A 14,853-nucleotide genomic window follows, 5' to 3' on the forward strand; every position below is an offset into this window, starting at 1 on the left:
CTGCTGAAACAAAACAATAAATCTTCACTTGATCACTTGTACCTTGAGTCTGTGTTCTGCATTTGGGTTCTCGTCTGTCAGAAGAAGAGTACATTAACTATGACTCTGTGGTGGCCTTGTCTTTAAATCAAGTGGAATTTAAATCAGATGTTCTCATAAGAACATTTGTAGTGTTTGAGTATAATTGTTTTGGTATAATTGTTTTTGTTTTTCAGCCTACCTTATCTCCTACAAATTTACAAGCTTACAATCTTATTTTTAGTGAATTTACTTGTCTACTGTAACTAAATCTGGTGAAACTAAATATGTTTGGTTAATGAGAGCACTGTAAGTGAAAGGACATGGCTGTCCACTCATCAGCATGATTACACAAATGTTACCTGATATCACTAAGCAATTTAAGAGTTTAATGTAACTGCCCCTTTCCCACTTTGGTAATCTACATGATAATATACATGTTGATGAAGCTTAATATATCAGCAATATTACACCATTTTCTAAACCATTTTCCATATAAACAAAGCCAAGTCTTCAAGTTGTTGCATGGCAGATACTATACACATGCCCCACAATGGTTTGACATCTGTCTCATGATGTGACAAGCTCTAATTTTTGTTGAGCAGTTTAAACAATCATCTGTCTCCCTAGAAATTATCCTGAATGACAGGAGAAAACCTCAACAGCGTGGGAATTGGTTATATGAAGTGGATTATTATCATTTTCTTTCATTTCAACGGCCTGTATTTTTTTGTATTGTTTGCTTTTTAAAAGCAGCAAGGCACAAGAGAGAGAAAAACTGTGTAAAAGTATTATGGTGAGTGATTGAGTTGGCAAATTCTGCTTGCATTGACGTGGTTTTTGGTTTAGTTGAATGGGATAGGGCCAGTCAATTTTACTTATAAAGCATACAAAAACAGTTTTAGCAGCCCTTCAGTTTTTTTGTCAACAAGGAAGAAAATACAGGTATGGTATGGCCCCCTTTTTATTGGCCTTGAAAGTAGTTCTGCAGCCTGGACAGAGAGACAGAGGAAATATAGGATTTCATAAACTAATAAACCACAGAGGGAAAATCAATATGGTGGCGAGCCCTGCAAAGGCTCTTTCCCACAAATTTATAGACCACTGCAACAATCAATGTCCTCAGTTTATAACCTGTTCAGACTTGGAACAGCTGAGGAATCTGTGAAATGTCAGTTAGCATTAGAGCATATTCAGAATATTTAGTTGAATAAACAATTATAGTCTGTAAGGCAGAGCTGGGCCTTTCTGTGTGAAGTTTGCAGCCCCAGGCTGCAGAGATAGCCTCCCTGAGGGTAAGGCTCATTATCTGGCTCCAGTGTTATGCATATTTAATTTCAAAATTGAAATGGCTATTCTGCATTGTCCTGCTCATTTTTTTTCTTTTTCTCTTTCATTTACTGTCACCCCTTTCTAGTGCTGGCAAAGAGTAGGAAACCCCTTTTACAGTGATAGCACAAGATGATTTTCCTGTCATGTTATCTTCCAGTTGCTGGGGAAACGCATTTTGCAGGGATTCACAGAGCAGTAATCTGAAATTGACTGGCATTCCACAGCAAGGCTATAGAGACTCACTAGGAGGCTTCTGTAGAGCGTGATTGTCATTGTAAATTAAAGCTGCAGTTGGTGACAACACAAATGGAAAATCTCTGGTGCTGCTCTTCTGAATTTCTTTCTGAATTTCAACAAGACAAAAGCCTGGGATGAACTCTATTCAAGAATAGCCCTAATGCCCCATGGGACATGCTGTTAACGTAGGAAGGTGGATAGTTTTTGACTCTTTGCATGCCGGAGTCATTATTAGCTTGAGGGTGTAGGGTGTAGTGGTCAGATTTCATCTGCACTGACGGAAATAGTAGTAGTGATGTCCAAATAATTCCCCTTATACCTGACCATGCATGTATGCACACACAATTTGCCTATGCATAGACACTGTATATACAAAGTACTGTATGCTGCAACATCGTGGCAAATACCCACTAACATTTGTGAAAAGTGCTGAAATTGAGATTAAAATGTAAAATTTGAATTTTGACAGTAACATACATTTATGCAATCATTCTTTCAACAATATCCTGTTGTCTTCCAGTCTGGTCCCTTGCCACAAAGGAAATCATTGAACCAATAACAAGAAACAACAGAGCCTATAAGGTCCATTGCAACCTTCCCCCTTGGGGTCACCACTTGACTGCACTTTCACAGTCTAACGCCTCGACTTTTCAGTACTACCCAAATAATATAGCTATCAAATTTTACTGTCAGAACCAAAACAATCACTCCATCCCAAATAAGACCATAAGTCTTTCTTTTTAGGCAGCAGAACAGAATCCTGCTGTAAACCAGTGTAACTGTGCCAGACCAGGTTTAATGCAACACAATGTTACATTTAATCCTTTTCCTCTAAAAAAAAAAAGAAAAATACAGAAAGACAAACTGTGAAACGTTGTAGAACATTTAACTTTTTTATTCTAATTTATTGCAAAATTGAATAAAGATTAGCAAATGTCCTCTTATTCATCATTTTGTTCTATTTCTGTTTAAAACACATGAAACAAATAATAATATTTGTAAAGGTGTGTTGCCTTTAGTACTCCCCAGCACCACCAGATATCAATGGTGAACTGAACACTTTACAGTGTTGGAATTCTGCTTTAGGGACTCATTGTTACCATGACAACACCGCCATCCCAATACTTTGAACTCTTAAATTACCATATGATCTTTGAAGGAATAGCTCACGCATTTCTCAGTAACTCTCCTGCCTTTAAGAATGCAATTCATTAGCAGCGTCACAGAGAACCTCAAGCCAAAAGCAAGATTTTCTCTGCTGATACTGGTTCATAGAACAACTGACAACTAACCCTACAGTTTAAACTACATACTTAAATTTAACTTCCAAGCATTTGGACCCAGCCTCAAACCAAATCAAAGATATATTGACTCTAAGAGATACCGCAATCAGTATTATGGTAATTAAAAATGGCAGTTTCAGCTTTGAATATAATGAGGCACAGATCACAGGGCAGTATAATGTTTATTAAAATGCAATGCCAGTACATGTTACATCAGTAATTAAGTCTTTGCTGTTTTCTTTAGGGATGATTCTATAATCCACTTTACTCTCTAATAAAAAAAAAAAAAACTTTTTTGTTTTTTTCCCCCTCACAGCATCTTACAGATAGAAATTACACTGCTGTTTGTTGGTTGTTGGTGTGTCCATATGTGGGTGTGTTTACAGTATGTTTCTGTGGCTAAAACCAGAGAGATCTTGAACCCTGCTCTCTCAGTGTATCTGTTGATTCCTTCAATCTCTCTATCCAGATTGGTCTGGGTCACAGTGAATCAGAGGGAGACACCGAGAAAACCAGCATCACACATCCATCTGTTCTCATCTCCTTTCTTATTGTTATCGGCCAAAGTATTACTAACATAAAATTAGGTACTTAGGAGACAACACAGGAATAAAAAGCTCCTCCAATACTGGACAATTCTCTGCCTTGAGGCTGCAACAGTGGATAGCATTTCTATTTTTGAGATATTAAGTTTAATAGTTTGCTCACCCTGGAAATAAACCCCAAGGATTTGGATTAACGTCTCTGTTAGTTTGATAGCTGAAAACAACAGTTCTGATAGTCATGGCTAAATAGGGTAATTGTCTCAGGATAGAAATCCCAGATCCAGATCGCCACCAAAATGGAATCAATTATTCCATTGCCTGAGGACTGTCTGTCTACTGAATTTCATGGAAGTATGTATACAAGTTTTGAGATATTCTGTAGACTATCAGACACAAAATATGACCTCCTCTGCAGAGTTAATTATTTTTTGTGGGTGCATGTGATATAAAAGGATTTTGTGAAGTTATAAGGTTGACTATAGGCTAATTTATTCTACTGGTAATCCTCTGGCAGGTCTCACTCCTTCAGTGTTGCCAAGACTAAGCAGAAGCATTGAAACCTCGAGGTCGTGACAAAGCTCTGTTTTCTCTCTTAAAGATGTTGGCACATGCCAGACCAACATGCTCCAAATACCCACTTCTCACAGTGTGTGTGTGCCTCCTCTTGATGTATTTTTCTTACATGTCTCCTTCAGCCTTTCCCACCACAAGATATGTATGTATGAGACTGTTACATCTGTAGCACCATAGTGCTAAAAAAACAGATTTACACAGAATTACATCACATTTCAGTTCAAGTGATGTAAACATTCTGTACTGTAGGAATTGTCCAACTAGCCAGGTTAGATGACAGGCGCTTAGCTGTTCAGATCAACTGTCAATGTGGATTTAAAGGGATACTGTGTATTGTCCATCTACAATGGATACATTTCAGGTGTGGTTTTTATAGTAGTAATCTATCTATCTATCTATCTATCTATCTATCTATCTATCTATCTATCTATCTATCTATCTATCTATCTATCTATCTATCCAGCTATGGTTCATGCTTTTTGATACATGGTTTCATAAATTAAAGAGTCATTTTTTAAATGTCCTGTTTAAGCCACTTCCCTCAAAACCATCCCTCATCACACTTTCTGATTGGGCCAGGTCTGTTACCCTACAGACATCCTTTGACCAGGTCAGTGAGCAGTAGATATCCTAAACATCTAGCCACATCCCAAGATATGTTGTCAAAGCTACTACTGTTTTGTTTCACTGGTTTTAAGTCAAGATCAAGATAATGTTCATGCAGTCTTTGTACTCTTCTGAGAAAAATAAAGAACATAGACACTGACTGAAGACTTGGCGAGCTGCTGGTGAAATCCTTCCGTGTTGCTTGAGTGTGATTTCTAGGGCTGAGCGTGGGTGTCCATTTACATGCATAGCAGTGTTTTTCATCAGGACTCTGTCTGAGTGTTGCTGAGAGTTTTCAGCTGTTTTCTTAAATGCATAAGCTACTGCAACAAAATTAGGACAATGTGAAGTTTCTGTTTAGTTTCATTGTCTCACTAACCCAGTTGTTACATCTTGTGGGCTACCTTTCTCTTGCACTGAAAAACTGAATTCCCATCTGTAGTTTCACACAGCAGTGAAAAAGCCTGTATATGTGTAGAGTGGGAGATCACCTCAACCAGAACATACACAGTTTTGAACGAGCAGATGTACCTGCTTCTTGTAAAATGTTGTAATCAACTCATCTCCCAGTGTGATTTCCTGCCCTGTAGGTGTGAAAAAAAAACCAAAACATTCAGGTAATGGCCTCAGATATAGTGTGTTGTGATGCACTACGGTTGTAGCAACAGGGAAGCTCTTTACGGGTTACATCATCATCACCAGGGGACACTTAATGTCTAAACTGTTTCTCTGCAATAGATATAACCTGCATTAATAAAAACGCACAGTAACACCACTGCTGTAGCTCTGAAAAGTTAGTTGAAAGTACTAAATCATGTGACAGACCTTACAGGTCAGCCACAATATTTTTGGCAGTGCTAGCATGTACTGTAGAGCTGGCCAGACTGTGCTCACTTAGTGCGAGCAGTAGGAGCAAAGACAGATTATATGCGAATCAATGAGTAGAGCTCAGTGGAGGAATGACCTGTTTATACAAGCTAATGGCTTCTAGAGCAACGCCAGAGCATGTAATGGTTCCTACTAATGTTTTATCACATTGTTTAAACTCTCTCTGTGACTCTCTCTCTCACCTTCTCTTACCCTGAGGAATTCTTTAGTTCAGCGAGTATAACTCTTGCTTCCTCAAATCCTGTTTATTTCTCCCGAATTGGCTCTCGTGTTATTCCCTATGTTATATATGTGTTCTAGGCTATTTTTATTTTATGACTTTGTTATCATTTGACATTGTAGGCTTGGATGGGAAATAGGAAGCGTGTGTATACTGTATGTGTTCAAAATAAGCAACTAGAGGGAAAAAGAGTCATCAGCAAATAAATGTAATGTAAACCTGGCTCTTATTTGCATCCAATGTTGCTCCATCTACTTCCAATATTCAATGAAGTGAAACAAAACATCAATTCAACACAATGATGCAGGTCGATGCCTTACTGGTGGCTGTGCTTTTTCTCACTGAATGATATGGTGATACACACATGAATGTTTAGATGATACTGTAAAAAGGTTGCAAATTAATCTGTCATAAATACATGGTAGGTTATGCTCCTTTTTTCATTTTTCCTTTTTGTGATGATAATATGAATGTGCAGATGTAAATGAAGCATGAGCACAACTTAATGGAATCACAGACCATGTTGTCAGATCCAGAAGGTTTCAATTGAACTGGTGGAATGAATTATTCAGACACGGAGCGTCTTCTGAGCACACTGGAAGCATGCGCCTCAACTCAAACAACAGATGGTTCTATCTTATGAGAAATATTGTGTTGCTGTTGAAAATATGCCTTTTGAAGTGTAAACAACACAAGCAGCAAGTGGTCTCTGAATATCATCACTACCATAGAAAAGCCTCCTTAAAATGAATGTAGAATACTTCCTTGCCAGTCTGAAGTCATGGAAGTTTGAGGATTGAGTGAAATAATGCTGCAATGAGAAAATATAATAACACTATGTCATTAATATAGCTCAGTAATAGTGATGTGATACCGCTTGTCAAAATGATGCATTGTGGCAGCTTTTTCATTCCTGTTAGGAGACACAGTTGTGCTGTTTGTTGTGGTTATTTGCATCTTAACAGGTTCTGCCGCCCTTGTGACTAACACTGTTATCATATGATAACATTGTGCTTCATAGCTATGCCCTAAACACATCATTTCTTAATTAGCTTATTTCTGTGTTGCTAAGCAATTCCAACTGTTCCAGCAGTTAGAGGAGCCAGAAAATAATCATTTTTAATCAGTGAATCCTCAGTCATACACAGTTTTGGCTATGACTTATTGAAGCATGCTTGCTGGGGATGCTCTTATGCTCTGCTTGGAAATGTATATTTAAAGATATATTGCAAACTAGAACATGAATGTATACCTTGGCAGTGATAATAGTCATAAAGAGACTGGTTACCTGTATCCTTCAAATCCACACGGTCCATTTCCAAATGGAAGAAACAAATGTTCCACCCTGAAGGAATCAGTGAATTCATCAGGTTTTCCCTAATGTGTGGTTTGTTGAGTAAGAAGCAGGTAATCGGTCTCAGTTCAGGCCACTTCCAGCTGTTATGCACCAGTGCCACTCTGATTCAACACTTGGTGAACAGAATAGTGATCAATCCTTCCACCTAAGAATGAAAACTGACAGCCATAACCAGAGACATAAGAGCTATAGAGGTACTTGCTGCACTGTTACCACGGCAACAGACCGTGCAGGGGGGCATCATCGTTGGCTCTCTGAGATTGGCTGTTGGTGGTTTGGTGCAATGGTTCAGCTTAGTTGGTTGAGAGACACAGAGAGTGGTTTGCTGGTTTTCAATCCACCTTGATCTGGTAGAAGCAGAGCAGATTTATGATGGGAAGATGGAAAAGACTGTGGGTCTTACAACTGAAAGTCTGGGATAATCATATTGAGCCTGAAAAAGAACATGATTCAGTTACATAACAACCATGTCAGAAATTACCACTAAAGAAGAATCCAAATCTCCATGTTTTCTGATTTCTCCACATTTGGTATAAAGTAACTGTAAAAAAAAAATAAAAGACAATTTTAAGTTTAAAGATGAACAAATTAAGTATTTATAACTCATCATATCTTGCATATAGCTATATGTTCCCTAACTGCACCACTGTCGTGTCTGAAAATTTCAGTCAGTAAAGCTTGTTGTGTATCCCTCATCTTCCTGAACCCTGGGGACACGTGCAATATACTGATCTAGCCTCACTGATTCTGTCTGATGAATTATTACTGACACAGTAACACTGTCACAAAAATTAGATAGATTACTGTCCCTAAGTGGATACTGTATGTTTAGTATGAATCCAAATACCATGCATTATGTAGTATACGTAAGTACACACATTAACACAAACAGATGATTACTTGCGCACGTGAACGCGCGCGCTCTCACACACACACACACACACACACACACACAACTGTGAACCTTAGCTCTGCCCTGTTCCCCTGAGTCTACTTAAAGATGTCTCTCACTAAGATGTGGTGAACCCGCTGCTGCTCTGGGAATGTGTCAGACTGACAGATATGATAGTTACTACAATGTTCACATCAGTAACCGCCCTCAGGATAGGGATATCACTCAAAGATAATCAATTGAAGGCTGCCACACACAAAACATTTCAATGTTATTATATGTGGTTAACAAGTGTCCATGCTCACTGATAACATGGTGTAACTATCTTCCAATTTACATACCGTATTCTGTACTTGGGCATTTAATATTTGACATTTTATCACGTGCTCATTTTGATATAAACAAGATGAAATGGCAACTGCCGACAATAATTTTTATTTCTCCAGGATGAAAATATTGCTAAGGAAGCTCTTAATCATTCCTTGATTGTTTCATCAGACTGTGACAAAGAGAATCTGGTAATGTCAGCTCCATTGTTTACTTGTGTTTATGTAAATTATTTTCTTTCTAATTGCCATAATGCACCATGACCAAATATGGAACATCAGAGAGTCTGCTACAGACTACATGACTACAAGCAATTTTGTTTTTTCTGAGTGACTCAAATTGCAATAATGATTAGCAAAGCAGTGACATTCCCCAATGCTGTGTGGTTAAAAGAAAAAACAGAGTAACTAAGCATTGCAAAATGGTCCCTTCCCTTTCAAATGTAAATTCAATTTATTGTCTACAAATAAACAAATTCCATGTCACAGCTCTGGGCTTTTGTAAAAGCACTAGCAATATAAACAATTACTTAAAGTGTGCGTTACACACAGTGGTAATGAACGGGCAAAATATTTTCCAGGTTGATATAATTATTCTCTTTATAATCTACAATGAATATGAAAACTGAAGGGGCAGCTTTTTATGCTGTGTTGGTGTACCGCAGTCACATAGCTGGTGATTACAGAGATATATTGTACATCTGGACCAAGAGATCTATTAAAAGAACAAGCTGTCTGGCCTCTAGCCTTATTTCTCACTTCTGAGGCTTACTGCTTTGGCCTGTGTTTGAGGTACTAAGTCAAACACCCTGAATAACATTGATATGGCACAAAACACATACACAGGGAGGTCAACAATTATTTAAACTGTTTCCTGTTTTCGTACAAATGCCAATTCATCTTCACCCAGTACAGTATAGACACGCCAGGTGAAACTGGAAACCAAAGCGGAAATGTGTGTGTTTGTGTGTTCCTCTGTTGTTCTTTCTCTCTCTCAACTAAATCCTTTTTATACGAGCATCTTCCCACAAGCCTCAGCAGGTTGAGCAGGTGTTAACCTCTCTCTGGGAGGCTCCCTCCTGAGGTAACACACAGTTTCACGGCGCAACACTTTTCATTCCCTGAGCAGCTTGCAGTCTGCCAATCATACAGGTAGAGATATGATGGACAGGCAGATGAGTCTCCCTCAGTCCCTAAGTAATATTACTTTCTGCTCCTGTTCAGGAATAAAAGGTATTACAGTATTAACTTTCCAGTAAGTTCCCAACATAGCTACACAACAACTCAACTTTTTCTTAAAATAACTTGCTAATATTTTAATCTTCGTTATCTTTTATGTGTCTTTCTTATGTAGGAATCCCTGGGCAAAAGATTCCCTTTGATTTCACAGAATGCTCATTCAGCTGCACATGCATTATGTTCTCAGACAGGATGCAGTGTGTGTTGAGCTTGTGCCAGGTTTTACTGTGTGACCTCACTTTACTTCAGAGATTTTAGGTTACACTAGCTGTAACTGCAGATATTATTGATATACTTGGCCCAGTATTTATGGGTCTTGATTAATATTTGTGGTTTTAATTTGTTTATGTCTCCTTGTCCTCCCTTATGACACGGGTTTTGACACCAAGAATCAAAATATTGCCCTGAACAGTGTTGGCTACCTTTGTTTGCGTTGTTTGACAACTGTAGTAATGATGTGGTGATCATTAGTAGAAGACAAATCTGTACTTTGGGGGAGAAAACCCAAATCTTATGAGTTGGTCTCATCTCATGATACAGGAAAAGATATTGTCTGATACAATATCTTCATATGCAGTAACACACTGACAAAAAACAATGGAATGAAGATTTGCTTTGGGAGCTGCAGCATTATATGGTGCCCCAAAGCATGTCTCATTCCACATGTTGTACATGGTGCCGTGTTGAAAAAGAAGTTCAGACTAGAGTCAAGGGAAGTCATGTTGTCCCTGGGATAAAATTTTTCATTTGCTTGTCTTTCTTTATGTCTTCTGCCTTGATACACTCTGACATTTACAAGCCCTTTGAGGTTGTTGTCCATGCAGAGGAAACTTCAGGGAATGCAGACTGAATGTAGCCAACTTCTGTTTTCTCACAGTAACAGAAACATACCCCCATACCACTACTATCTACTGTAAGTTAGAAATGACTAAGAGTGCACAGATTGTGTGCATCACTAACAGTTAATGACATTTAAAAAGCAAGAATGACATCTAATATCTAATATCCAGTACCTAATAAGTAATTCTATCTCATCCCGTTTTCTGTGGTTAAAGAGAATATCATGTGTCATCATTCACATTATTATGGATTCAGGTATGCAGAAAGGTTCATGGCCATGTTTACATTCAGTGAACACTGAGCTTTTCAAAGTTGATGCTTTCAGGGCTGAAACTAATTGCCTATTTTTTAATAAGCAAATGTTTTGTATCCCCTTCCCTCACCCTCCACCCCCTTATCTTCAGATCAGTTGGGAATATGCTGGTCTTATAGCTGTACACATAATGGCACAGAGCTGTGGAAATGGTGGAAAGTGATTCAGTGGTGTGATAGATGCTGCTTTGACAACTTTTAGCCTCTTTGACAACTCGGCATTTTCCATGTACCATTAGTGCACTATTGGCCGTACAGCTGCTATAGCAGCAGGTGTCACAGCACTGGCTGCATCATTACTGTACATCCATAAGTCTTGTGGGATAAAATGCATCCTCACAGGAAATCTGCCTTGTCATGCATACAAAAGTTTCATAAAATTTCCATTAGTATTTAATATAAAATAACTTTATAATAACTTTTTTTTTAATCCTTTTCTGGGGCCACACCATAATTGTTGTTGCTGGTGCAAACCCCTAAAAGGGACTGAATAGACCTGTCTCACAGCCAGTGGTCATTAATCTTTTTTTCTTCTTTATTTTTCATAAGGGGCTAACTATCAGATGACCAAAAAGTAATGACTGGAAGATATGCAAAATCACTTGATAATTTCAGCCACCTACCTGGTTGTATACTGGTTTTCCTCTTAAAATTCTTTGTAAATTCACTTTGAAAACTCTTAATTTCACAGCGCATATAATGCAGTATCATTATGTCATGTGCTTAGGTTTATATAGTATGTTGTGTCTTTGCACTTAATACTTAAAGAGAAATGTAGGTCTTTGTGCTTGGTCCTTTACAAGTAAATTGCATAATTATTGGTCTGGCTATGTGAGACATAATTACCAGCTAACAGTAGACTAATAGCTGAAAGAAGCTGAGCTCAGCATTAGATTCCTTTCTTTTTCCCTCAGCAGGCCTAGAGAGTCACAAAAGCTAGTGAGTCTTTTTGTCTTAGCTCAGCAACAAAGCTAAGAAATATTAAGTTGATACCCAGGGGTTGAGTGCAGGAGTGATATCACTTAACAGCAGATAGTGGAGGGCTCTTTTGTTGAGGATACAGTGTAATTGGGGTTATACTGTATCTTTATAAAGCAACACTGCAACACAGCCACAATCTCAAAGAAATCTCCAAGCCAAATAGGAGTATTGCATTCTGGCCAGTGTGATGTAACCAAGATAGTTTGGATGAACAACATTTTAATTCTTGCCTTACCTTCTTCAAGTATTGTCTTATTCCCATCAAGGTCAGAGGAAAATAAAGCCATGCATCTCCATGAAACTGGGAATGAAAACACTAAGTATATAGATAAACTCTGTCCACATTGTCATGTCTGATAGTAAATATGAAGCCACATCTAGCAGCGGGTTAGCTTAACTACTCTACCTAAAGGTAACGGAATCCGCCTGCCTCTAAAGCTCACTGATGTACGTGTCCCAGTCCTGTCAACCCTCACTGGTTGAAAGTAGATATGTGATCACATTATCCCATTTAAGGTGTTATAGGCTGGTTTCCACATAATTTATTCCCCCAAGAAACAAAAGACAACTGTAGCAAATTGCGAAGCCTAGCGGGTCAGTGATGGGAATAACCGGAGCTCACGCCCATTTACTCAAAGTGATGCTAGGAGTAAGGTGGTAAAATTCAAAATTCAAAATTACTGTAAAAGGACAACACTCACTTTACTCCAGTTCCTGTTGATTTCTGTCCTCTGTTCCCATCACAGCTTGATTGTCTGCTCTTTACTTTTCCCTCTGGACAGCCATGATAATTATAAAGCATTTGAGAGCTCATCTGGGATGCTTCCTACTTATCTCCTCATGCGGTATCGGTTGCTGATGACAATGTGAGTTTTGTTTATTCTTATTTTTCACTTCATAGTCAACTTTATCTTGTAAATGGCGTGGACAGTTAGATTGCATTGCATCTTCAGGAGCACGGTACTTGCCATTCATTATGGTTCTCAATATCTATAAATATATAAACTTATAAATCTATAAACTCTCATGGCTGCACCTCACCTGCCCACCACATCCCCGAGGAAGGTTTTTCCTGCTTCTACACACCTGCTTCCCATCAACTGATTACCCCTGTGACCCACTCCCTTCCTGCACAGCTGCCCCTCACTGTCACTATGTTACCTGTTACTATATACAGGCATCTCTTTCCAGGGGGACTTGTCACATAACCGCTGCTGCAAGCTGCCTTAGTGCTTGAGTCATTCTAATTGCCTTGCATGTTATCAGCTAATGTGATTGCATGTTGTCTATTTGTTCAGCTTTCATAAGCTATGTTTGTCTGATACTGCCCACCCATCAATTGAAAACCTGCCAACTAGAAACCTGACTAACAGTCTAGTGCTGTGCTGTGTATCTGTCTTGTCTCACAAATCTACTTTTGGCTGCAAATGTTGCATAAACATACACGTAATTTGACATTTTTGCACCTTAGCAGCTCTAAAATAAGTTGGGTATACACGAGAAAATATACTGTGACTTTTATGTGCTCTGTCAAATGTTGTATTAGTTTTTGTGAACTCATTGTGTGGTAAGGTAGCACAATATTTACACTGGAAGACAGACCAAATCACAGACAGTATAATATAGCAGGGACTTTATGTTGTTCTGGCAGGTGAGAAAATGTCTTTTGCCAGTCTATCTCAGATATACAGTAAATGTACACAACTATGAAGCTTTGTAAGAGATTGCTTCTGATCTGATTTATCCACTAAGAGAGGGGCGGATGTGTAACGTACTGTTGCGCTGAGGTTTTTAATAGGGCCACAATGGTTCTTCTGTCCAAATCAGATCTAATCATATTTTAATTGATCACAACAAATATAATTATTGTCCTGAGATATAAGGACTTATTCATCATGTAAACCCTGCCACTAAGCACAGAGATCTCCTGGCAGAAAGTTCTCCTGCTGAACGGCACAGACAGCCTGGGTGACAAGTCTGGATTTAGGAATCTTCAGTAGGGCCTTGCCAAAGGATCTCAAGCAGGGATCAGGCTCATAATGAGTTAGCAGATTGCAGATGTAGGCAGGAGCTGCACCATTCAAGGCTTTAAAAAGAAGCAGTGTATCTTAAAATCAATTCTAAAACTCACAAGAAGCCAATGAAGGGCATGCAAGGATTGGTGTAATCTAGTTGTTTCTCTTAGTATGTGTTACCAACCTAGCTGCAGCATTTTGAATCAACTGCAGTCTTTGGCCCTCAAACTAGAAGAGAGATCATAAATACTGCTCATGCTGGCAACACAGGGGATAATCATGATTACATCTGACTTGGAGTTATTCAGCACCAGGAAGTTTTTGGAAATACAAGTTTGAATTTCAGCAAAGCAGGACATAATATGGGTATATAATATCTGTGGTACCAGGATTTAGGGGGAAATACAACTGGGTGTCATCCATGTAGCAATGGAGAGCAATGTCATTTCTATACAAGATTTGCCCCAGGGGTAGCATGTATATGTTAAATAAAAGGGCACCCAAAATAGACCCCTGTGGGACCCCACAAGGCAATTTATTTCTAGAACCTTTGATAAAAGAAACTGACATTAACATTTAAAGGCTCTACATTTAAGCTGATACTTAATTCTTGGCTTCCTATTTGTCTAGATTAGAGTAGACACTTTTATGTTGTTTAGCTGCTGATATGGGACTAAAAATAAAAATAAAAATAAATAAATAAACAGTAAATATACAGAATTTAAAACTTTTAGATCTCTAATTCCAAGTTCTTGGAGCAGTGTTGTTATCCATTGATGATAAATGTATGGCACACAAATCCCAGTCTGAGAAACCTCTGCTGGCTTTATGGTGAATATGTCTCTCTGTATTGCCTGAGTGTGTTTTTCTTCTCTTACTTACAGTTTTCCTTCTGTTCCCCTCCCCCCACACACTAACACCCTACATTATTCTGTTCTTCATATACACTCTCACACCCTCTCACACACTGTCTTTCACACACACATACCAAAATATCTTGGCTTTGTCTTCATGCTTTTGTTTTTTGAGACCCATTGCTCAAACCCTCAAGGCCTCTCTTTTAACCATAGAGAAAAATACAGTCAGAGAAAGAGCAATTGACATGAGAGAGACTTCCATTCCATCTTTCTCTGCACAGCTCCTCTATGAACCATCCTTTGTTTGATTCAAAGAATGCTGAGAAGCTCGG

At 38.5% G+C, this 14,853-nt stretch overlaps 1 long non-coding RNA gene across 1 annotated transcript; it reads right to left on the minus strand.

Moving 5' to 3' along the window:
* Positions 1-424: 424 nt before the first annotated feature.
* Positions 425-12,479, minus strand: LOC139627468 (uncharacterized). Its single transcript, XR_011692576.1, has 3 exons — positions 12,351-12,479; positions 7,541-7,600; positions 425-7,406 (listed from the first exon to the last, which is right to left on the minus strand). It is a non-coding gene; the product is annotated as an uncharacterized lncRNA (long non-coding RNA).
* Positions 12,480-14,853: the final 2,374 nt, after the last annotated feature.

Source organism: Trachinotus anak, unplaced genomic scaffold (assembly GCF_046630095.1).
Source record: "Trachinotus anak isolate AG129_WGS33_773 ecotype Australia unplaced genomic scaffold, CSIRO_AGI_Tana_v1 ptg000011l, whole genome shotgun sequence".
Lineage (NCBI taxonomy): Eukaryota > Metazoa > Chordata > Actinopteri > Carangiformes > Carangidae > Trachinotus > Trachinotus anak.